The following is an 11,654-nucleotide window of genomic DNA, read 5'->3' as shown; positions in this document are numbered from 1 at the left end:
AGATGAGAAAACTGTGTTAGGAAGTTACATCATTAGTTCACATGTAGTTTGGTGGAGCCAGGAGTGGTACTAAGATCACATAGCTCCCAAGTCAGTTATTCTTCTACTGTATAGTATACAGTGCCCCTTCCTCCCTTTATCCTTTTCAAAAGCTTTCAGAAACAGGCAAAAATGCCAAAAATTTTTTTCCAAAACAATTGCTTATTAGTTAGCCATTTTATAAAACTACTTCAGCTTGAAGGCTCTAAAGAGTCAAAGTGAAAACATGTCTATCATTAGATTTGCTTTCCAGTCCATCATCCTCTTCTCTAGGAACTGTCTTCCCAGGGTGAATCCTAATAGCCATGATTATAGTACATGACCTTTCCCTTTTTTTCTGCTTAGGAAACAGGTGAACCTAAGCAGGATAGAGCAAATTGTCTTTCCTTGAAATTTAGAATTGGAATGAATGATGCTAGTTATTCATTTTATAGGTCATTTGAATTGCAAACAATTAAACTCTGAGATTGTGGTCCCCGGCTGTCTATACAGGAAGCAGAAGTTAGAAAAGAAAGAAATAGGGAGTGAGAAACCCCATGGCCCTGGAGGTGGGCAGGCAGCAGAGACTCTTTTCTTAACTGCTCTTTAGTTCCTGGCTCCAGGCATACAAGCAGCCAGCCCCCTTTGTAATTCCTGACTTTGGAGAGTAGGAGGCACCGCAGGAGTCTTTTAATTCTTGTTTTTGCTTGAGTTATGTTGAAGAGGATTTGTAAAACTTGTCATCCAAAGAGCTTTAACTTGGGGGCTCTGAAAACTACTTTCTGGAATTTTTCACTTAGGGAAGTTTTGTCACGGGTCAGGTATAGAAAATATTCTGCCCCCAGCCGTTGCCATGGTTTGCACACCCCAAGCCGCATACATCCCCAAGTGTACATGCGCCCACGTATACACATCCCGCGGCCTCTGCCGAGCTGTGTGCCCAGGAGCCGGCATGCCTCAGCTCTGCTGGCCTCACCTTTTTCTTCCTCCTGAAGCTCCTAGTGAAGAAGGCAGCCTCCAGCTGATACTTCATTTCTCCTCGCTGACCCCCTCCCATCATTCCCTGTGCCGCTGCAGGCCCACATCCTTCTTCGTTTCAGACGCTGTCACTCAGTGTTTGCTAATGACTAGTTGGCAGGCACAGAGAAGAGAAGTGGCAGCCAGCCTGGCCTTCAGACTGGAAAGAAGCATGTTTTTCTAGAGAATGAAAACATTATTTGGTAAGAAGCACGTTCCAGCATTGAATCTTTCTCTTTCAAAGTCCTGCTGGGCTCCTTCTGTCTCCTACAGTCTGTGCTTCCCTTGTCACTTCCTCCCATCTTCTTCCCAGATGGGGACTGGCAGGGCCCCTTCGTTTGGGGTTGGGGCTCCTCAAAGACCACTGTGGGCTCTGGCGGAGACTCTAATATGATCTTGGGGAAGCAAACTATTAGAGTAATTATAGTCGTAGGCAAATAATAGACTGCTATTTGGAAACCTTTGAAGCCTTTTCAGATTTTTCTAGAGAAAACCAGTAATTAGCAGAAATACCAACTTCTCTCTGATATCTATTCAAAGAGAAGTCTCCTGAACTTTTAAAGTGAACTTATCCTTGTCTTGGATTCAGTATTTGTTCCAGAGAAGGATGGGTCTCTTGACACCAATTTCTCTCATTAATTTGAAATCTCCCCTGGGGAATGGTACACCCATCTTCCTCCCTCCAGAGCTCCTAAGCTGGGCATCTGGGACCAGCCCTCTGAGCTGGACCTTACCTTGTCCCTAGAGAGAATAATGTTGCAAACTTCAACAACAGTGCTGATTATTTGTTTATTGTTCACCGTATACCAAGTAGTCTTTGAAAACCCAGGAAACTGTTATTCAGGTTTTCACAGTTGTCTTGCTTCTCAGCCAGAAGAGGGCATTGTGTCCCTGATTTTTTTTTTCCTTTGAAACTAAATGGAAAGCCTTAGGAGAGCAAATGATTTTTAGAGCCACACTGTTCTTTACACGTAAATAACAACACAACAACAAAAAGTTCATTTGTTGAAGACAAATTGTCAAAAGAAATATTAGTAATTGTAGACCGGGAAGATAGCGTGGAATGCTGCTCTGGGTACTGGGGTCACAGTGGCTTCCGGTGAATGTACTTCTTATGCTGCTAGCTCAGGTTAGAAATGAAGTGACAAAAAATGCAGCAAGGGCTTCGTGCTAGTGAGGAGCAGTGGATAATATATTTGTTTGTATTATGGGATTGCAGTTCTACTAGAAGGAACACTTGACATTTTGATGAGTGCCTCCAGGGAGAAAAGGTACTAACTTCAGAACTTAGTTTTAATTATACTAAGGAGATTACATTATTCAAAAGCATCCCACTGGTAAGGTGCAACATTTCCTGAAACAGTGTAGTGGAAAATGCCACATTAATCAGTTCAATATTTCACTCAGAAGGCTTAATGATGGGAGAAGTTTAAAGTACCGTAGCAACGATAATGCAAAAGGGAAGGGAATAAAAGAATGTTCACTTAGAGGATAAGACTGAAATAGTTGCTAGTCCCTTTTGTGTCTTTCCGCATTAAAGTCGGGCTGGCTGTGCTGGAAATCCAGTGGGAATCAACATGTGGGACTCCACCATTCTGGAAACAGGAGGACCCTGAAAGGCAACGATGTGAGAGAGGAAGGATGTTATGTTCAAGCCATGTCCTCTGCCCAGGCAATTAGTTCACTGCTGCTCCTCCATTAACAGTCCAGGTTGGTGATGAGTAGCTGCTTTCTCCCCACCCAGAAGGACAAAGCATCTTTGTAAATCTATAGTATTTGATGTTAAAGGGAGATGGGCAGAATGAGATTCTGGAGTATTTTGTCTTCTATTCCTATTCTTTACCCAAATCATATTCTAGTTAACTTCGTGCATGTGTGCTAAGTCACTTCAGTCATGTCCAACTCTGTGTGACCCTGTGGACTGTAGCCCCCAAGGCTCCTCTGTCGATGGAGATTCTCCAGACAAGAATACTGGAGTGGGTTGCTGTGCCCTCCTCCAGGGAATCTTCCCGACCCAGGGATCGAACCCATATCTCTTATATCTCCTGCATTGGCTTCTCCATCCTACAAAAGTTGAATGAGAATCTGGTCTGAGTCAGAAAGGTATTTATCAGGTAGGCTCTCACCTGAAAGGGGACCAACACTCACTGGGATGCTGAAAGTCTGGGCAACTGTGAAGATTGGAAATTCAGTCCAGATCTTGATGTTTGTAAACATACAAATGAGCCTTATGCTTAGTCAAATTAGAGGAACAGTTAAAAAAAAATCCAGATTCATTTTTCTCCTGGGGTATTAGTCCAGCAAACAAGTATGGGGCCTTCGCTGAAACCAGTGTGGGCATGGGTTCAGGAGCAAAAACAATCATTATTTGTGTACTTTTGTTAAAATTTTTTTGGTCCAATTCTTAGTTAATTTCTGTTTAGCTCTCACCACAAAGAAGCCGAAGTGTCTTCGAATAAAAACTAGAAATCAATACTGAGTAGCATAGCTGAATTGTCTAGAGTGTACACCAGATGAATTTCACTGCCTGTTTTCTTTTTTCTATTTCTTAGTAAATGTTATAACAGGTTTTTACTGTGTGCACTTGTGGGATCCCTCCTGCTTTGTGGATCAGAGTCACTTTTGTTTTTACCTTCAAAGTTCTCTGCTTCTGCCCTGATACTTTTCTTCTTCCTGCAAGCCACTTTGTTTCTTTCCCAGAAGCAGGTGCCTATGTAACTTTACTGTGTATATTTCCTTCCGCATATATCCTCCACTGAGAGGGTTTAACTTTGGTGCTCTCTGAAATACTAGCTATGCTATGCTATGCTATGCTATGCTAAGTCGCTTCAGTCGTGTCCGACTCTGTGCGACCCCATAGACGGCAGCTCACCAGGTTCCGCCGTCCTTGGGATTCTCCAGGCAAGAATACTGGAGTGGGTTGCCATTTCCTTCTCCAGTGCATGAAAGGGAAAAGTGAAAGTGAAGTCGCTCAGTCGTGTCGGACTCTTAGCGACCCCATGGACTGTAGCCTACCAGGCTCCTCTGTCCATGGGATTTTCCAGGCAAGAGTACTGGAGTGGGGTGCCATTGCCTTCTAGCTTTTCCAAATTCCAGAATTCCTAAGCATTTTATGATAGCATTATTATATTCTTGTTTGGCTTCCAAGACTTTGTCAAGGTGATGTATATTTATTGAAAAAAATTGTAGTGAATCTAGAATTTTGTTTCAGGATGTGCACAATCGCCCAGGAGATTTTGAAAACCTTTCAGGGAAACAATAAGTGTGATTTTACCATTAGAATTATTATTTTGATGTTATGGTAGCAAGGCTGTTACAGAACACATATCCTTGAAGGAGCCATAGGCAGGAATATTTTGTCTCCTAGTGAAGGGAGACTATCACTATCTTGATGGTGTTGGAAAATCATACTGGATGTTTCTATTTCTGTGTTGCTTTGTTTAATATTACACAAAGTCCTTTGGTTTTGGGTGAATTCTTCAAATTAGGTTGAATACAGAGTCTTTGACTAGCTTGTTTTGAGTTCCTCAGTTATTTCATCTTGGAATCCCTGAAGCTTGGTCTTGACCAGGATCAGGGATGTTGAAATCCATATGGTTCCATCTATTTTCTTGTCCTGATCATGATTTTCTAGTTTTAGGATCCCAGGTGTTGCTCCATTCTTCAAAATGTGGTTGACTGCATCTGTGGATATTTACCAAATGGATTTTCTTTTTTTTGGGAATTAGTTTATTTATCTATTTTTTAACTTTACAATATTGTATTTGTTTTGTCATACATTGACATGTATCCACCATGGGTGTACATGATTTCCCCTTCCAGAACCCCCTTCCCACCTCCCTCCCCATCCCATCCCTCCGGTCATCCCAGTGCACCAGCCCTGAGCACCCCGTATCATGCGTCAAACCTGGACTGGCGATTCGTTTCACATATGATAATTTACATGCTTCAATGCCATTCTCCCATATCATCCCGCCCATAGAGTCCATAATACTGTTCTATTTATCTGTGTCTCTTTTGATGTCTCGCATATAGGGTTATCTTTACTGATTAACTAAATGCCATATATATATGTGTTAGTATGCTGTATTGGTGTTTTTCTTTCTGGCTTACTTCACTCTGTATAATAGGCTCCAGTTTCATCCACCTCATTAGAACTGATTTGAATGTATTCTTTTTAATGGCTGAGTAATATCCCATCGTGTATATGTACCACAGCTTCCTTATCCATTCGTCTGCTGATGGGCATCTAGGCTGCTTCCATGTCCTGGCTATTATAAACAGTGCTGCGATGAACATTGGGGTACATGTGTCTCTTTCAATTCTGGTTTCTTCAGTGTGTATGCCCAGCAGTGGGATTGCTGGGTCATATGGCAGTTCTATTTACAGTTTCTTGAGGAATCTCCACACTGTTCTCCATAGTGGCTGTACTAGTTTGCATTCCCACCAACAGTGTAAGAGGGTTCCCTTTTCTCCACACCCTCTCCAGCATTTATTGCTTGTAGTCTTTTGGATAGCAGCCATTCTGACGGGCGTGAAATGGTACCTCATTGTGGTTTTGATTTGCATTTCTCTGATAATGAGTGATGTTGAGCATCTTTTCATGTGTTTGTTAGCCATCTGTATGTCTTCTTTGGAGAAGTGTCTGTTTAGTTCTTTGGCCTACTTTTTGATTGGGTCGTTTATTTTTCTGGAATTGAGCTGCAGGAGTTGCTTGTATATTTTTGAGATTAATTGTTTGTCCGTTGCTTCGTTTGCTATTATTTTCTCCCATTCTGAAGGCTGTCTTTTCACCTTGCTTATAGTTTCCTTTGTTGTGCAAAAGCTTTTAATTTTAATTAGGTTCCATTTGTTTATTTTTGCTTTTATTTCCAATATTCTGGGAGGTGGGTCATAGAGGATCCTGCTGTGGTTTATGTCGGAGAGTGTTGTGCCTATGTTTTCCTCTAGGAGTTTTATAGTTTCTGGTCTTACGTTTAGATCTTTAATCCATTACCAAATGGATTTTCTAAGCTTCATAACCACACCCTAATTTTTTTTTGTTAATTTATTTACAGAATTTTTTTGTTTTCAGTCAAACGTAAACATGGATCAGCCATAGGTATACATATGTCCCCTCCCTCTTGAACCTCCCTCCCATCTCCCTCCCCATCCCACTCCTCTAGGTTGATACAGAGCCCCTGCTTGAGTTCCCTGAGGCACACAGTAAATTCCCATTGGCTATCTGTTTTACAAATGGTAATGTAAGTTTCTCCAAGCCAGGCTTCAACATTATGTGAACTGTGAATTTCCAGATGTTCAAGCTGGATTTAGAAAAGGCAGAGGAACCAGAGATCAAATTGCCAACATCCACTGAATCATCAAAAAAGCAAGAGAATTCCAGAAAAACATCTGCTTCTGCTTTATTGACTATACCAAAGCCTTTGATTGTGTGGCTCACAACAAATTGTGGAAAATTCTTAAAGAGATGGAATACCAGACCACCTTACCTGCCTCCTGAGAAATCTGTATGCAGGTCAGGAAGCAACAGTTAGAACTGGACATGAAACAACAGACTGGTTCCAAATTGGGAAAGGAGTATGTCAAGGCTGTATATTGTCACTCTGCTTATTTAACTTATATGCAGAGTACATCCTGAGAAACGCTGGGCTGGATGAAGCACAAGCTGGAATCAAGATTGCCAGAAGAAATATCAATAACCTCAGATATGCAGATGACACCACCCTTATGGCAGAAAGCAAAGAAGAACTAAAGAGCCTCTTGATGAAAGTGAAAGAGGAGAGTGAAAAAGTTGGCTTAAAACTCAACATTCAGAAAACTAAGATCATGGCATCTGGTCCCATCACTTCATGGCAAATAGATGGGAAAGCAATGGAAACAGTGACAGACTTTATGTCTTTGGGCTCCAAAATCACTGCAGATGGTGACTGCAGCCATAAAATTAAAAGACGACTGCTCCTTGGAAGAAAAGTTATGACCAACCTAGATAGCATATTAAAAAGCAGAGACATTACTTTACCAACAAAAGTCCATCTAGTCAAAGCTATGATTTTTACAGTAGTCATGTATGGATGTGAGAGTTGGACTATAGAGAAAGCTGAATGCTAAAGAATTGATGCTTTTGAACTGTGGTGTTGGAGAAGACTCTTGAGAGTCCCTTGGACAGCAAGGAGATCAAACCAGTCCATCCTAAAGGAAATCAATCCTGAATATTTATTGGAAGGACTGATGCTGAAGCTGAAATTCCAATACTTTGGCCACCTGATTCGAAGAACTGACTCATTGGAAAAGACCCTGATGATGGGAAAGATTGAAGGTGGGAGGGGAAGGGGGTGACAGAGGATGAGATGGTTGGGTGGCATCACCAACTCAATGGACATGAGTTTGAGTAAACACTGAGAGCTGGTGATGGACAGGGAGGCCTGGTGTGCTGCAGTCCATGGGGTTGCAAAGAGTCAGACCCGACTGAGCAACTGAAATGAACTGAACTGAACTGAACTGAATGTGAGTTTCTGAACCACACCCTAATCTTGAGTTTAAAAGGTTGGAAAACTGTGGAATGCTGTTTTTATAACAAAATTGGAAAATACAATTCTAAATGTTTAACCACCTAGGAATCACTGGATTTTATATATCAGGGTATAAACTGACTTGAAATATGGAGTGCTAATTAACTATTAGGAAAAGAAGCAATTACACTGCACCCTTGTTGGTTTAAAATAGCTGACTTTTCATTTAACACAAAGATTCTAGTGGAAGAAAAAGATAGATGCCACCTCACCCATGCTCTGTGCAGAAGAGGGCTTGGGTTTTAATTCTGTACCTGTCCCTTCCAAGTCCCTGTTCCACAATCAGTTTTTATGACTTTATGAATTGTTGCTGGCTCTTGACAAAAGCTGGAGCTGGCTGCTGGCCTGACCTCCTCCTGTGCTGATAATCTTTTATTATATCGTCTTTTCTTAGGATGCAATTGCACTACCACCCTAATAATAAACATTTACCAAGTCTTGTTATCTGCCTCTCCCTTGGATAGTGCCAATCTATTCCTAAAAATTGGAACTCAGAGAGAACCTGGCCTTCCAAAGAATTTTTCCATGGATTCTGTCTTCAAAAACTTCTCTTTGCTCACACTGTATGTGTTAACCCTGTCTGGCTCTGTTGCCCTTCTTATTTCTCTTCAACATTCCAGTTTATTCTATTGTTTGATTTCTCTAGAATCATACATCTGCCTGTCACTCAGCTCTGGGTATAGGCACAGCAACTGTATATGTGTATGTATATGTATGTATGTACATATGTTATTGGATGAAGCACAAGCTGGAATCAAGATTGCTGGGAGAAATATCAATTACCTCATATATGCAGATGACACCACCCTTATGGCAGAAAGCAAAGAGGAACTGAAGAGCTTCGTGAAGGTGAAAGAGAAGAGTGAAAAAGCTGGCTTAAAATTCAACATTCAGAAAATTAAGATCATGACATCTGGTCCCATCACTTCATGGCAAATAGATGGGGAAACAATGGAAACAGTGACAGACTTTATTTTCTTGGGCTCCAAAATCACTGCAGATGGTGACTGCAGCCACAAAATTAAAAGACACTTGCTCCTTGGAAAAGCTATAACAAACCTTTACAGTGTATTAAAAAGCAGAGACATTACTTTGCCAACAAAGGTCCGTCTTGTCAAAGCTGTGTTTTTTCCAGTAGTCATGTATGGATGTTAGAGTTGGACCATGAAGAAAGCTGAGCGCCGAAGAATTGATGCTTTTGAACTGTGGTGTTGGAGAAGACTCTTGAGAGTCCCTTGGACTACAAGGAGATCAGGCATCAATCCTAAAGAAAATCAATCCTGAATATACGTTAAAAGGACTGATGCTGAAGCTCCGACACTTTGGTCACCTGATTCAAAGAGCTGGCTCATTAGAAAAGACCCTGGGAAAGGTTGAATATAGGAGGAGAAGGAGACAACAGAAGACTGGTTGGTTGGATGGCATCATCGACTCAATGGACTTGAATTTGAACAAGGTCTGGGAAATGCCGTAGGACAGGGAAGCCTGGCATGCTGCAGTTCGTGGGGTTGCAGAGAGTGTGATGCAACTAAGCGACTGAATAACAACATATGTTATTTATTTGGTTTATTAGCAATAGATATTGGCTTTCTGACTTCCCTGGTGGCTCAGTGATAAAGAATATGCCTGCCAATGCAACAGACATAGGTTCCATCCCAGTGTCAGGAAGATCCCCTAGAGAAGGAGATGGCAACCCACTCTAGTATTCTTGCCTGGGAAATCCCATGGACAGAGGAGTCAGGCGGGCTACAGTCCTGGAGTTACAAAGAGTTGGACATGACTTAGCAACTAAACAACAACATTGGTTTACTACCTTAAATAAGTTCATATGTACAACATTCTATTTTTACTTCTGTGAACCTTCCTGCATACTCACCACCAAAAATTTCCATCCATCCCCATACAGTTGCTCCCCTTTACCCATTTTGCCCTCCCCCCTCCTCTACCTCCCTGGTAACCGCTACTCTGTTCTCTTTAATTTATGTGATACAAATAACTATTTATTGCATGATGACTAGTTAAAGAAAATAAAAAATATTTGAAGTTGCATTTCTCTTTATAAATTCAATCCATTTAAAATTTAGAGAATTTGATATTCTTTTATTATTTAACTTTTAAAAACCATTTCAATGCCACTGAAAGATTGCTATTTTTTGCTAAACTTTCAGAAATTACCAAATTAGTGAGGACTGTAGCTATGTTCTCAATCTTACCATATTTCAGAATCACCTGGAAACATTTGAAAATTCAGTTGCTTAAACTACACATCTAAAGATGCTGATTCAAGGTAATCTGGGACTTAACCACTTAGAATGATAGTGAGATCGACTGCAGGAAATATCAGGCAGCGAAGAGGTTTGAGCACATATCATTATTGAGGAGAATACATTAGAACTGGTTTATTTGTCTTCCTTTGATTTATCTCCTAAGTTTTAACTACAAACTGTGATTTGCTTCATGGTATATCTTAATATTGTATTCTTCAAACCAGGATGTTTTAAGAAAATTATTTAAATAAGAAGAACATCATGTTAAAACAAAGAAATATACATCAGTGCTCTTCCTTTGAAGTCTAAAATTCTTATCAGTCACCTTTTTTTTTGATAGCAATCAATGCAGGTGTTTGCATTTTATTTAGGAAGTGGTTCTTCTCAATTTTGAGCACCTATTAAAAAAAAAAAAACACATATTAGGAACCAGCAGTTGCATTTCTAGGAATCTTTCTTGCAGAAATACTTGTATACTTGTATGAAGGTTTTCTCAGGAACACTGAATATGATGGCAAAAAAATCAAACTGTGCAACAGCAACACAAACCAAAATGACTGTCATTGGGGCAAAGAGTAAATAAAATTTGAAGCTCCACACAATGGATGAATATGCAGTTGGTAAAAATGAGTTATGTGTTCTGTCTTGGAAAGGTGTATGTGATATTTTTTAAGTGAAAGAAACAAGGTGAAGAAAACTATAGACAACAATATAGTCCTCCCACTCCTTTTTTTTTTGGTAAAAAGAGAGCACTGTGTGGGTGTGTGCTTGCTTGCTAAGTCGCTTCAGTTGTGTCTGAGTCTTTGTGACCCCGTGGACTGTAGCCCACCAGGCTCCTCTGTGCATGGGCTTCTTCAGGCAAGAATACTGGAGTGCTTGACATTTCCTTCTCCAGGGAATCTTCCTGACCCAGGGATCAAACGTGTGTCTCTTAGGTCTCCTGCATTTGCAGGCAGGTTCTTTACCACTAGCACCACCTGGGAAGTCTGAAACAACCAGGAATTCTCCGCATTGCTACCTGGGCTTTTTTTGGGGGAGTGTGATAAGGCAGTGGCAGTAAGGAAGAGCTGTTACTGTATGACTATGTCATTTCCCAGTCCTTCTTCAGCAGGCACACATGACCTATGTAACTAAAAGCAAAAGGAAAAGAGAAGCAACCAAAAGTAGAAGCACTTATCCTCGGGGCTCAGTCTGGAGGCCTCAGGCTGGACTCTGCCATCCCCTTCCCAGAGGGGCAGAAGTCACCACGGAGTGTATTGCTCTGGCAGAACGACATGCCACTCCTCCAAGATACCTGGTCCCAGGACGGATCCCTGCCCTGGTTCTAGGTTAAGCCCGTCGGCCCTCACGGTTGACTACCTGGCACCCTGAGCAGTGGCTCCACTCTCGTGGCCAGTGGGGGTTGTGGCCCTGAGCGGGATCTGAACAAAGTACAGGGAGGGGAGCATGAGCCAGTTGGGCTGAGCTGGGCCCTCAGAGGTGTGGGGTGGGGATTTCAGAAATTAAACTGCAGATCACAGCTCAAAGGTGGGCAGGCCCTCCTGTTGCTCTCATTGATGTAGGCACCTTACACAAGTTCCCCCAGAGAACTCATAGGAGAGGTTACTCTGTTTCAGGTCTTTAATTTAATTCTCATTATATTCCACTGTCCAGTTTCTCAGTGTAATGGCCAGTTTTCACGAGCCAGGCACTGGAAGTACTTTGCATGTATTATTTTAATTAATTCTCACAATAGCTTATGAGGTGGGCAATATTATTATCCTCACTTTATAGATCAAGAAAC

The sequence above is a fragment of the Giraffa tippelskirchi genome, chromosome 8, assembly GCF_054371585.1.
Source record: "Giraffa tippelskirchi isolate mGirTip1 chromosome 8, T2T-mGirTip1v1.2.pri, whole genome shotgun sequence".
Lineage (NCBI taxonomy): Eukaryota > Metazoa > Chordata > Mammalia > Artiodactyla > Giraffidae > Giraffa > Giraffa tippelskirchi.
Note: the sequence above shows the minus strand (reverse complement) of the source record.